The sequence below is a fragment of the Pantherophis guttatus genome, chromosome 3 (assembly GCF_059756535.1).
Source record: "Pantherophis guttatus breed Tessera chromosome 3, ASM5975653v1, whole genome shotgun sequence".
NCBI lineage: Eukaryota > Metazoa > Chordata > Lepidosauria > Squamata > Colubridae > Pantherophis > Pantherophis guttatus.
Window position 1 is genome coordinate 27673019 of NC_142065.1, and position 14554 is coordinate 27687572.

Genomic DNA, 14554 nt, shown 5'->3' on the forward strand with positions numbered 1-14554 from the left:
TAGGTAAAGTAAACATTTTTCTATACATTCCTACTTTATTACAATATTGCTCAGAGGTCCAAGTTCAATTCAGTTCTATTTATTCTCAAGGAAAGGAGCATAGGATTGTAGTTTGTCACATCTAAATGTAATCAATGATGAATTTATATTTGAACTCAAAGCTCACCATGGACTTTGCTCTTTCAAATAGCAATTGTAGCCAATCCCAGATAATATCTTATTGTGATAAGATTTCAAAATATATATTAATGATTTTCTGCTTATGAAAATTTTCAGAATCCAAAGATCCATTTCCATATTTTGGACTACCTTAAATTTATTTCAATTTTTCCTAAATATACTATGAGGATGGAAGTGTGTCTGTCTGAGCCATCCTGCCATGTCATCTCTGGTATATTGTCCTGAAAACACAGAGGCCTTCTCTAATGTTAATTGACATATCTGTTCTTAATTTTCAAGTGCCTGTTTTAAAACCTCCCCCATCTATTTGCATATCCCCAAAATTAAATGCATATGTATAAATAAAGTATTGGAATTGGATGACATGGAATAATGCCTTTTATTGGTATCTTGAAGAGAACATTCAAAGTGAAATACTGTAAGAGCTAACCATAACGTCTCAAAACAAGGTACAGATGCATAAAGCAACTCATTCCATACATCCACTCCTTGTTTCTGAACAAGTACAATACCACATTTGGTGGTGATGGATTTAAAGTGATTTATGAGGTGTGTCTTGATGTGTAATCATCTGGATTAACCTCACATTTTCTTCTGACTCTGCCTGTTTTTCTTCCAAATAGAAAGGCCAAAACAAACAAGGGATATTATAGTAGCCTTCCTCAAGTCTGAACTTGAATTTCCATAATTCCAGACCATCAAGGCAGATTAGAGAAAGATGAGTTATCATTTGTTAGATTTATATTCCACCTTAAGGTAGCTGTGTACTATAACCTCCAACAATTTTTTTTCACTACAACCTCCTTGTGAGAAAGTTGGATTGAGACCATGATTGGTCTAAAGTCTACCACTGAGTTTTATGGCTAAGACTGGGTTTAAACACAGAGAGGGAGGGAGGGAGGGAGGGAGAGGGGGGAGGGAGGGAGACCAATGGAGCAAAGTCCTTGGTGCTCTCTGACTTTGGTTGTTGAACTTCAGTGAACTGAAAGTTTTATCTACTTGGGTAATGAAATATCTGCAAGAAAACAATGAAGCTCAGAGAGCACCACTGTCTCCACAATTCAACCCTGAGCTATAAATATTCTATTAATAGCCCATTATTCTGTACTGTTGCCGAGAAAGCAATATTGTTGTGTCTATGTAAGCAAGAGTTTTGCTCAACTCTCAAGTATTAATTCATTTTTTTTATTTATTTATTTATTTATTTATTTATTTATCAAGCATATATAAGATTACAGATAAAGTATAAACATGATTGCGAATACATGAAATGTATAAACATGATAAACATGATTATGAATACATAAGATGGTTACGAATAAAAGGGGACATTAGGACAGGGACGGTAGGCACGCTGGTGCGCTTATGCATGCCCCTTACAGACCTCTTAGGAATGGGGTGAGGTCAACAGTGGACAATCTAAGGTTAAAGTTTTGGGGGTTTGGGGAAGAGACTACAGAGTCAGGTTGTGCATTCCCAAATATATAATATCTTTCTGCTTCAAGCCTAGATTGATCTATCTACTATTGTAGGCACAATGCCTAAGACCCATGCAAATGTTTATTATTATTTTTAATCACGAAGAAAAATAAGATACATTTACTTGATTCCATGCCTTTCAGTAAATATTTATTTACCAATATAAAGGGGAATATCTGTAGCAAAGGGTTGAAATGAGGGATCCTTGGTGCTCTCTGAGATTGCTTGTTTTCTTGCAGACGTTTGCTTGCAACCCAAACTAGGTTGCTAGCACTGAGTAATGAAACTAGGTTGCTTGTTAGTTTGAGTAATGAAATGTCTGCAAGAAAACAAAGTTCAGAGAGCATCAAGGACCCCTCAAATATTTATTTTCATACCATTTATCAACAACAACAAAAACTGACAAGAAAGATACAAACTTTGAACATTAAACCAATAATCTTATTTTAATCTATAGGCAAAGCATGAATACTAAAACTTAGTAACCTTGATGATATATGATAGACATCATTAATCATCACCAATAGGAGATTATTACAAAATAATACATATTTTACTAACTTTTCCCAACTTCTCTGTATAAATAAAAACAATTGAACATCATGTGAAATGTAATTTTTAAAGCTGTTATTTTTATGGAGGGAGAGACACAAAGTCATCATGCCAATTCTGCTTCCAACATTAAAAACTAGAGTGAACAGGAATTTGACAGGGGGGTTCAAGTAAGGACAGGGAAGATGCAGAAGAGAAAGAAGGAAAAAGAAAGGGGATAAAAAATTGCTGACTGATTGCCGCTGGTTGCTTCCTGAGAGTTGCTGATTACCCATTGTGTGTGATTGCTGACCTAGTTGAATCAGCTTCAGGAGACATAAACTTGTTTCTCAGAAAATGGACAAACAGGAAAAACAAACAGGTCTTCAGTGGGGAGGCCATGATTTGTTCATCAAAGGACAAATTCCCTCTGTTATGATAGAGGGAATTGATCTCTTGACTTGCAGGGGGAAGTGCCATGTTTGTTTTTCTCCTTGAGCATACCAGACTACACATGTTTCAAGTGTAAGCTGACTGCCTTATTGGAAGAGAAAGTGAAGGAACTAAGGCAAAAAATGTCCACTTCCTAGCTCATCAGGAAAGGTGGGGATTTCTTGAATCAGACATAAGAAAATGTGTGGTAGGACAATACTTCCAAGAAGCTTCCCAGAAGATAGAAGAAAGACAAGCAGAAAGGATTGAGATAGTGGAAGCTTCAGTATAGGATTCCAGGGCACAACTGTTGGTGATGTTTCTGTATCTCTGGTTGAAAAGCTGATGCACAAGGCTCAGAGACTAAGAAAGCAGACACTACAGGTGAAGGGAAGGATTCCTGCATATGGTCCAAAGAGTAAGATGCAATAAGTTGTGATGATTGGAAACTTCCAATATGAGGGGCTGAAAGAGCAATCTGTGGGCGGATTGCCAATACTGTATATGGTGGTCTATAGCCTTTCCAGAGTACACATTCAGGATGTGATGGGAAGATGCTGAGAGTCTTTAAAGCTGCTGACAAATATCACTTTGGATATTTGGAGATCCATTGAGAACAAGCTAAACAGAGACCTGAAGACATTTCAGTTATGAATCCCAGAATAGGAGGCTATAGACCCAGTTATTGCTTTATTCCCTCCTTTGTGTCAAAGAACATTATCCAAGAAGAGAGAAAAGAAAATTGGAAATGAGTAACTATGTAGATGATATCCACAAGAATTATTTGAATTGTTTGAATGGATGCCTTTTCAGAGAGAGGGGGGGGAGGGAGAGAGAATGAATATAAGAATATGTTTGGAAGGCATCTTGAGAATCTGATTTGTTGAGCTTTCAACTAAATCTGGTAGGGGAGAAAGAAGGCAATCCAAATGATAATGGAACATCAAATATTGTACTGGGAATGATGAGGAAGGGTGACCCAACAATTACCATGTAATTACCATCAGAAACAGGTCAAATTGCACGACCGAGGGATTTCAGCAACTATATATAAGTACAAAGATTATGGGGAACAACAGGAAGAACTAGAAGTTTTAAAACATGAAGGCCGATATGATTTAGTAGATATTACTGAAATCTGGTGGGATGAAATTCAAGGGTAGAGTGTGGATGTTGAAAGTATAACGCATTGAAAAGGAATAAATCAGAAGAGTGACATTTTAAAGGACATATGTGAACAAAATGCACATATATATTGAGATCCTGAAATATAAGCTCAAAAGACCGGTCAAAAATATTTGAATAAGAATATATGGAAGATGAAAGAATAAATTATTACTGTGGGGGTAGCCTATAGATCACCATGCCAAGCAAATGATCTCCCTAATGTCCTCTTGGACCAGACTACATAACTTTTAGGGAAGAAAGACATCTTGTTAATAGAAGGTTTCAGATATCCATTAGTACACAAACTCAGTTGAAATTGGAAATCCCTCAGTGGCTGTCAGCCCTTCAAGGTAGATCAGACGAGGAAACCAAAATCATGTAGAATAGCAGTAGGCTTATTACAAATCTATACTTAAAAATCTAGGAAGTCTAAATGCACTTCTCCCCTTATCTTTCTGAGAACTAGGGAGGACTTGAAGCATTTTCTCAGGTTACCTTTCTGCCCTGAATTCAGTCCTCTTTTATCTTCTGTTGTCTTGGCAGCATCTGTTTCTCCTTCCTTTTCAAGGCCATTCCTCTTTCAGTATAAAGAAACAATTACTGTTTCATTGTTTAGAAGACTGTTCCAAATTCAAACAGCTTTTACCATTAGGAAATTTGTCCTGATATTTAATAACAATTGACATTCTTGCAGTCTAAACCTATTCTTTCTTGTATTGTTTTCTGGAATAGTTCTGAATATGTCATCTACCTGATTAGTGGTCGGTTTCAAAAATTTTTACTACTGGTTCTGTGGGCCTGGTTTGGTGGGCGTGGTGTGGCTTGGTGGGCATGGCAGGGGAAGGATACTGTAAAATCTCCATTCCTCCCCACTCCAGGGGAAGGATACTGTAAAATCTCCATTCCCTCCCCACTCCAGGGGAAGGATACTGTAAAATCTCCATTCCCTCCCCACTCCAGGGGAAGGATACTGCAAAATCTCCATTTCCTCCCCAATCCAGGGGAAGGATACTACAAAATCCCCATTTCCTCCCAATCAGCTGGGACTTGGGAGGCAGAGAATAGATGGGGGCAGGGCCAGTCAGAATTTTTACTACTGGTTCTCTGAACTACTCAAAATTTCCACTACTAGTTCTCCAGAACTGATCAGAACCTGCTGAAACCCACCTCTGTACCTGATACTCTTCAAATACTACCACATAGTTTACTATTCTCTGGGTTAATCACACCCAGAGCCTCCAAGTGTTTCTCACAAGCTTTTTTCCCAGTCTCATCTTGGACATGCTCCATTTTCCCAATGCATTTTCTAAACCACAATGCTCAGAACTGGATGCAGTATTCTAGGTATGACTCTCAGAGGGCAGGAACACTGAGCATTCATAAGGGCATTTTTGTTGTTACAGAATAGAATTGCATTTGCTTTTTTTTTTGGTAGCTCCATCTCACGTTTAAGTTGTGTTCCACCAAGATTCCTTTTCACATGTATGTCTGCCCAATGTAGTCCCATCGTATCTATACTATATACCAGAATATAATTTTTACACTCCCGCAATCAACATGATAATTATAGTCACATATATCTGTAAAGCTCCCAGTTAAGAAATACTGCACTAAACATGATTAAAAATCCTAGTTTTTTTTTTTTTTAAAGGAATGGCTGTTTGGCTGGATACTAATACAGCTAATACTTATACAGCCTGCTTACAACAAAAGGGGACAAAAAGCCACAGCAGGGGAAGAATTTTCACAATATATAATGAAGAGACTTCAGATAATTCTTACTTCTTATGAGAACAGAGATGTTATACAGAGGCAAAAATGTACCCTCATGCGTGTACAAAATATAAAATGTTCATAAATTTTATCCATGCAGATGGTACACAAGCCCACATGTAGAATATAAATATCCCCCTCTTATATGTGTATGTGCACACACAAACATATGAAAGAAGTACATTTTGACTTTTACTCCAAAACTACTATATTAGCAGGCAGGCAGGCACACCCACTATTTTAGTGTCATGGAGGTTGATCTTGATTTTCTTCCTTTATTTCACCAACAAGTACTTCACTTAGATTATTGTTGATGATCAACATTTTTATAGCAAGTTTATTAAAAGTTACAATTAAAATGATAAACAAATAAAAACTAAAAAAAAAAGGAAATTTTTTAAAAATAGAATTTTTTTAAAAAATCAGGGCTACCCAAATATGGGATGGAGCATACGGCTTCCTCTTTTGTCTTTCAGCCCCAATTCAGGAGCCTTCGCATAAATATAAATTCAACTTAAAAAACAGAAGGTTGCAGAAAAGTAAAAAGTGCAAAAAAAAAAGAAAAAATAGAAAGAAAAATAGAAGCAAGACATCATATAATCATGCCGCTTAGCAAAAGCAGTTCCAGCAGTCCAGTGGTGGTATTCAGCCGGTTCAGAGCGATTCGGGAAAACTGGCAGTGGCGACCTGAGAGTGGACCCGCCCACCCACCCTGGCACTATGCCGTCCTATTTAGCCATGTTTTCTAAGCTGCGTGCATGCGTGCCAGCCATGCGCGCTCACATTTTCAGTGTGTGGCGAACCGGTGATAAAATTATGTGAAACCCACCTCTGCAACAGTCCCAATTTCTATCATTAAGCAAATCACATGTAATTCTTAGGTGAAGACCTTACATAACCATGACTAAAAACTTCCCTACTGACTTTGCTTGTGGGAAGCCAGCAGGGAAGGTTGCAAATTGTGATTTCGTGACTATGGGACACTGCAACTCTTGTAAATCTGGACAAGACACCAAGCATCCAAGTCATAATCACATGATCACAGAGGCCTGTGACAGCCAGAATGATTTTAAACTCGAGAGAAGTTGGAGTAATGAGCGAAATAAACTGGACTTTCATGTCTTGGGTGCTGAGCTGGCTCTTTGAAAAGGGCTCTTATATTTTTTAGGAGATCAACAAAGAGGGTTTTTTTAAGATGATTCAGCAAAGAGAAAACAAAACAGAAGCACCAAATCATTTTTACCCCAATAATGTAAATTCTCATGCAGGAAAACAAAGCCCAAACCAAACAGGATGGGTTATTATTTATTATTTTTTTTCTTACAAGGATCTTGCAAGAGATATGAGGGTCTTAAGGGCCTTGGGAACCCTAAGCAAAGTGCCTTAAACCAAGGTGAGGAACTTCCACAGGCAACACTGAGCCAATATTTTCCCATCTCAGGGGAAAATAAACTAGGTCAAGAGGAGTAGTATCTAAGTGGTCTTTGGATCTCTAGAATGTGTTGTAGTAAACTTCTTATTAACTCCAGATGACATGGACAGAAAAAGGAACTCTTGCATATATAATTCAAGCACATCTGGGGAGGTAAAGTTGAGAAGATGTGGAAAGAATTAATACCCATATTAAAAAGTTATCTAATCCCGGCAACAAAACTGAGATAACACCACTACTAGATAGCAACAACAAATGTAGCCCTTCGCTATATTTATATGTACTTTGATACATTATAGCTCTACGAATTGTCTGCATTTGTGTAGGCCATATGTATGGACTATATGTATCCTACTTATATAGTCCATCCATAGGATCAAAGTAAGAACTTTGAGCAAAGGCTATTTTCTGTGGGCCTCAGACTCAAAGGGATACTCCAAATTAGACACTATTTTTAAATTATAAAAATCTGTGTATCGTATCTCACTCAATTATAACTCTTATTATATTTCCACTTGCCATTATTATGGCTTAAAATTGGATGCCAGGCTACCATACTCTTTGTGTGGTTTTGACATACAGTTTTGCCTAAACCCAACCATTTATATCTTATTTGATGTGCCATGGACATACGAACAGTGATTAAGCATGACTTGTTGTGAGGTGTCAACGTGTTTGGTGTACTTTACAAGAATACTGGCTTCCTGGTGTAAAGCACATAGGTAAATGTGTATATCATATCACCTGACCACCATTCATCATAGCAATAATTAAGAAGTCAGAGAGTTTCCTAACAGAAAAGACCAAATCTTGTTTATTTAACTTTCAACATCCTCCTTCAGTACCATTCTGCATTTGTTTAAATTAAACCTCACGTGCCATTTCATTTCAATAAATACTTTTCTACAGGTTTTCCTTCAGTGTGCCTTGTATAAAAATGTTCTGTAACAAACACCATTTGAAAGCCATCCCTCCTAATGTTTACTTTTGTTTTAAACATGTGAAGTGCATTGCAAAACCCAAAGAAAAAGCTATCTATACCAGTGGTGGGTTTCAAATTTTTTTACTACTGGTTCTATGGGTGTGGCTTGGTGGGCATGGCAGGGAAACGATACTGCAAAATCTCCATTTCCTCCCGATCAGCTGGGACTTGGGAGGCAGAGAATAAAGGGGGTGGGGCCAGTCAGAATTTTTACTACCGGTTCTCCAAACTACTCAAAATTTCTGCTACTGGTTCTCCAGAACTGGTCAGAACCTGCTGAAACCCACCTCTGATCTATTCATATAATTTTGACAAGTGTAAATTAGACTGACTTATGTTAAAAAGCAAAGTCAAGTCTTCGTAAACACAGGGGGTAAATAGACACCTTTGCTCTGTTTATCAGAGGAGGAGGCTACCACTTGGGTACAGAACCACGTGCCACTGTTTGCACCATCATCTAAAGAAGATCTACAGGATGGAGCAGTAAAGCACTATCATTCGAACAGTGACACCCTTTCCAATGAGTCAGACAAGGTGAAGACGACCAAAGCTGGGTGTGCACAACCATATCATTAACTAAACAGGTTGTGCTTGGACGTTTCCTTGAATAGTAGGGATGTAGAAATAGTATGGATGTAGGAAGCGTGTTGGCCCACATACATTTATTTACGAAGTTCCACCCATATGCATGAAGCAAATTTAGGATCTTTTGACCTAAACTCTGAAAGAATGTAGGAGTGATGGTAATTTGAAAACCTCTTACAAAGAAACGTCTTCATAAATACATATACTTATGTTTCTTTCATCGTTAATAGGCAATGTTACTAGATATAATCACTTGTCTGTTTTCTGAAACTACAGATAGTCCTTGGTTAATGACTGCCCTGTTTAGTGATTGTTCGAAGTTACAATGGAACTGGAAAAGTAGCTTTACAACCAGTGTTCTTACTGAGGACCATTGCAGCATCCCTAGGGTCATGTGATTACCATTGGGCACTGATGCATTATGATGGTGGCAGTGTCTCAGAGTCATATGATCACAATTTGTGCTCTTCATAGCTTCCAACAAGCAAAGACATTGAGGAAGCCAGCAGGAAGCTAAAAGTCATGGTCATGTGATGTTTTTCTTAACCACAAGTGATGGAGCTGCTGTCATACTGGTAAGTCCAGCATAGTCATGTGACATTTCACTATATGACTGCATTGTTAATGATGAAGTTGCCAGTCCCAATTGTATATTGAGGACTACATGTATTGATTCCCCCCCCCCAAAGTGTTCCTAAGATAAATAACAGGGTGGGTAGTCTGTTTGTTTTGCTGGCAATTCATTTACTTAACATGGCATAACGAATTGATGAAAACCAATTTAGTCTGCAGACCTATGCATATGTATCAGAGAGTAAGCATCATTACGCATTGCAGAATTTACCCAGAGTCAAAGTCATTCCTCCACATTTTTGGTGGAAGGACTCGCAGGCAAGGCAGCTGCCCTGTTTCCTAAACATTATGAAGAGATACAGATGATGTAGCATTGTTTTTAACCGTTCTCCATCTCTCTTCCCTCCCAACACACCTTTCAATATTTGCTTTTTCTGGGCCAGTGTTTCCTAACCTTAGCAACTTTAAGATATTTATTTATTTATTTTTATTAAACTTCTATGTTGTTCAACTCACCAAGGCGATTCTCAGTGAGATTTCAATTCCCAACTAAGCCCACATGGACCAACTTGGGAAGTTGGCTACTAACCTTAGTAGCCAACTTGGTAGCAATGGCTACTAACCTTAATGGCAGTGTCATCTCCTGAGAGACTAGTGGGCTTCCTACTGTTGGCTGGCCACTGTGAGAAAAGACTGATGGATTTTGAAGGGCCAGGGCTCCAATGCAGCAGGGAACTGCTTAAGATCTTACATGGGTACAGTATCTTTTGATCAATAGCACATCTTACTCTAAAAAGGAACCTCTGGATACATTGACCAAAGCTTTTTCTTGCTGCGTAGGAATTCTGGGAGTTGGAATTTTAAAAAATATGAAGGCACTTAGTTGGGAAGTCCACACCAAACATCTTCTAGAAGGGTTGGTGGATGAAAGCTTGTGAAGCACTCATGAAGCTTCTCTTAGTTTTTCACTTACAGGTAGTCCTCAATTTACAACAGTTCATTTTGTGACAGTTACAGCATTGAAACAATTGACTTATGAAGTGAGTTATGACTGTTTTTCACACTGACGGCCATTGCAGCATCCCCATGGTCACGTGATCAAAGTTCAGACACTTGGCAAATGACTCATACTTATGACATTTGCAGTGTCCTGGGGTCACGTGATCCCCTTTTATGACTTTCTGACAAGCAAAGTCAATGGGGAAGCCGGGTTCGCTTAACAACCATATTTATTTTTATTTATTTATTTATTTAATTGCAATTGCAGTGATTCACTTAACCACTGTGTCAAGAAAGGTTGTAAAATGGGGCAAGCCGCGTAAGAAATGTCTCACTTAGCAACAGAAATTTTGGGCTCAATTGCGGTCATAAGTCAAGGACTACCAGTATGAAACCTTCACTCACCTTACGTCACTTATTTTGTAGTTTTAATTCAGAATCTTTATGGACATCTGTGCTTAAAAACCAATAACTATGAGCAATCCCATATGAGAAAAAAAAAAGAGTGGGGAGAATTTAGTAGGTATCTGGATGTTATCAATCTGGGGTGGAAAGAATGCAGATGACCTCTGGGGGGCGGTGAAGAGCTACAGAAAAGTCTCTTTGCTGTCATCTTGTGGTCGTCCACATTTGGCACCTCAGATGTGAGGTGCCAAATACTTTACTTTATAATACAATACTTTATTTTATAAAGTATTGAACGGATATGCCTTACTGGTTACATCATCCCCCAACAGGGTTTGCGCAACACAGAACGAAAGTAGCATTTGGCCGGCTACGGCTGATGTGTTGTACAAACCCGGCTTTTGAAATTCATTCCGTAAATCGCTATTAATCTAAGGGGCGCAAACATAGCAGCTCGAAAGGCTTTGCTTTGAAAAACGTGGGGCCGTGAGTTGCCGGGTTTAATTTAATTGGAATTATTTTGCCAAGCGGAGCTCGGCTGGATAGCGCTGCCCTTCTCCACGGAGACTTGTACGATACTTGCCGGGCTGCTTCTATGATTTCTGCCCCTTCCTGCCACGCCTGGGGAGGGGATGCCTTTAGGACGACCCCTCCCTCCGTTTAATATTTGTGCTCTGTTAATTATAATAAGGAATTGAGAAATGAAAAAAGAGGTGGCGAGAATAAACGCGAAAAAACCTGATGAGGAAAACCGGGTGAGCCACTAGAAGAAAAATCTGCCCGAGAAAAGAAAGAGAAACAAACAAACAAACTTATCAAAAGGGAACATAAAAAAAAAAAAAAATCCCCCGTCAGCCTCAAGTCGAACGAAACAACTCCCCAAGTCTGTACCGATACCCGGGCGCATGCGTACGGGTCTGATTACGTCACTCTCACTTCGGCTTCGACTCCCCAGTCACTTCGTCATTCTGTGTTGCAAGCCGGTGCTGATTTCCTTGTTTGCTGCGCTCGCCCGTGCTGGTTTTTTTTTTTCTTTTTTCTTTCTCTCTCCCTCCTCCCGGCACGGCGAGCCTAGTGACTGAGCCCACCCCCTCGGCTTACGTCGGTGCTGTGGCGTCGGTTCGGCAGCCCCCACCTTCTCTCCCCCCCCCCACTCCCGGCCGCCTCCACGAGAGAGCGAGCCACAGTCCGGGCCTGGGCAACTGGGTGGCCGGACGTGTCTCCGATTCTCCGATCGGGAGCTGCCTAGGAAGTCTCGCTGGAGGAGGTGAGTCCTGGGAAATGGAGACCTTAGTGGGCTGGAGGCGACCCAGTTCCGGGTCTCGTACCTGGACCTGCTCCAGGTGGGTCCCGCGGCGTGATTTCCACCCGGCACCCCAGACACCCTGTCATTCTTTCCATGCCCCCTTCCTTGCTTTCCGGCTCCGTCTCTCTTCCACACCCACACACCCCGCGCCCCTTGTTCCCCAAAACCCTTTCCCGCTCCGCTCCAACATACGGTCTCCTGGGAAGCGCCCCCTCTCTGGTCCGACTGCGGTGTCCCCCAAAGCCCACCCGGGTTTTGAAGCTCTTTCCCACTCCAACGAGTTGCGCTCTTTCTCCTGACCCAGTTCTCTTTTCTCCCCCACTCCACCCCACCCCGTGGCTTTCCTATCTTTTCTCCCCACCCCTTTATTCTAGGCTGACTTCCCCCATCGCATCCATCTCCCTTTGTCTTCCAGCCACACTGTCCTCCCCAGCACCAGACGGGCTTCTTTCTCAGCCACACAAGAGATCAGAATTCCTCTCTGCTTTTCCTCTCTTCCTCCCTGCCTCCTTCCCACTCTTCAGCTGACTTGCAGTTCCTTCCACTGCTGCTCTTGTGTTTCTCTCAACTCTTGTTTCTCTGGTAGTTTTATGACTCTTTCTGTCTATGACCTCTCCCCTTCCAAGCCATCCCTCCTTTTCCGGCCTTGGCTATATCTCTTCTCCCTTGACTTTTCATAACTTTCCTTTCTTTCTTTCTTTATTCCCCCCGACCACCACCACCACCAAAACCACTCCACAACTTCTAATCTCCTAAAAGGCATTTCTTTTTTGGCTCAATTCCCTAGAAGTGGTTTTGACATCAGTACAGCTTGTCCCTTGTCCTACATCACAGGAGATTGGCCTGCTGGCTGGGGCTGCTCAAAGTTGTACTGTCATTCGGCTGTCTCGGAAAGCCACAGGTTCTTCAACCTCTTTACTAAAAAAAAAAAATTGGCAAGGAATAAGAGACCTTTGCATGCTAACTGTGGATAAGTTTTTATACTTGAATGGCCCTTAGGAAAGTTCTTCGGTCCCAACGTTATTATTTTATGTTTCTTTTTTTTTTCACTCTTGATTCATTCACATACAGACTTACATTTCTTATTTTACCCCATGTCTCCTCATCTTTACTCTCGTTGTTTTTAATGCCTGGATATATGTTATATGGGGAAAATAATATGGACTGGTCGCACAAGGGTGTTGTAAAGATTTTAGCTGATCTGTACATGGAAAGCAATTGGAGCAGTCAAAAGCATTGAGGGTGTCATCTTACGCTTCTCTTCCTGCCTCCTGATTTTCAAGTTGTTTGGTTGCTGCCCGGTCTTACTGCCTCCATCTTTTATCCCCTACATCTGGTGGCTTTTCTACAATCCTATTTTGTAGGATTATGTAAATATTCAATTTACCGATTTGATTTGAAATATACTTGAATGAATTGTTGAATTAAATTGAGTTTTCTACTTGAACTAGAAAATTTTACTTAATGCCTCTGAATTCATTTGGACATTTCTACCTATGCAGAAACAGCTGTTGATTTGGAAATCTGAATTGAAACACTTTTGAGTTAATACTTCCACTTAAGTGCTTAAATCGAATTGACTTGATGATTCAAATCGGAATTTAACTGATATTTATAGTTTTGCCTAGCAATTTACTGGAAAGCTTTGCAAGCAATTTAGTTTGCCTAAGAGAATAATTTTTATAGAGGGAACTATATTAAAATGTAACAGTGAAACCAATGAAAAATCCTTAATGGCTAAATACATTTAAGTGGTGTGGAATTCACAAGATCAAATGTGTGAAATGACAATTGGCAGGTAAGAGTGGTGTAGAAATGAGCAAGTGAAAAAAATGGTTAAGCATGAAATAAAGTGGTTGTGAAATACAAAACATAAAGTATATAACAGTCTTTAATTTATATTCTGTACATAATGCATGCAAATAATGTAGAATAAATATTGTTCGTCTGATGAAATGGACTACAATCTATGAAATATATGCTGTAATAAATCTGTTTATCTTAACTTGTCACAAGATTCTCTTGGTTTATATATAACTTACAACCACAATGGAGACTGGAATTTCAGTCTGTAAGTGATTAAGTGAGTCATCACATGACTGATTTCATTATAATTTTTACCACAGTTGTTGAGCTAACCGTGCGGTTGTTAAGTGTATCACACAGTTTTAAGCGAATCCAGTTTACCTAAGGAAGGAAGAACCCTGGTGGTGCAATGGTTAGAATGCAGTATTGCAGGCTAATTCTGCCCACAGCCTGGAGTTCGATCCTGACGGGCTCAAGATTGACTCAGCCTGCCATCCTTTCAAAGTTAATGAGGACCCAGATTCTTAGGGGCAATATGCTGACATTGTAAACCACTCAGAGAGTGAGGTGATGCATTTGGAAATCCCATTGAAAAGCAACTGTAAGGCAGAAAAACCTTTGAGCTGTTTTCATATCAATCTGCATTGGCAGGGCTGCATCAAATTTTTGAAGATATTTATTTTGTTGTACAAAGTATGGCTGTTATTAACTATAGTTTATTTGAAACATATTTTACAAATTATTTTAGTTGTTTTTTTTTTTTTACAGAAGTGTGAATCTTTCTCCTCTAAAATACCATTCTACTTCCCCTGTACTTCTCTCCTTTTTTGCCACAAAGACCAGAAACTTGTATTATTTTATTTTTTTTAATTTCAGTTTTTGGGGCTTTATTTCAGTTTTTGGG

At 39.6% G+C, this 14554-nt stretch overlaps 2 protein-coding genes across 3 annotated transcripts in view; one reads left to right on the top strand and one right to left on the bottom strand.

The window, feature by feature from the left end:
* LPIN3 (lipin 3) overlaps nucleotides 1-12173 on the bottom strand; it is a 65593-nt gene extending 53420 nt beyond the window's left edge. The window contains exon 1 of one of the 2 annotated variants that reach the window (XM_034413917.3): nucleotides 12037-12173. The gene's annotated coding sequence lies outside the window, so the exon portion shown is untranslated. The remainder of the gene's footprint in view (nucleotides 1-12036) is intronic. The other variant, XM_087889172.1, reaches the window with a different exon arrangement.
* ZHX3 (zinc fingers and homeoboxes 3) overlaps nucleotides 11496-14554 on the top strand; it is a 43620-nt gene continuing 40561 nt past the window's right edge. The window contains exon 1 of the mRNA XM_087889170.1: nucleotides 11496-11805. The gene's annotated coding sequence lies outside the window, so the exon portion shown is untranslated. The remainder of the gene's footprint in view (nucleotides 11806-14554) is intronic.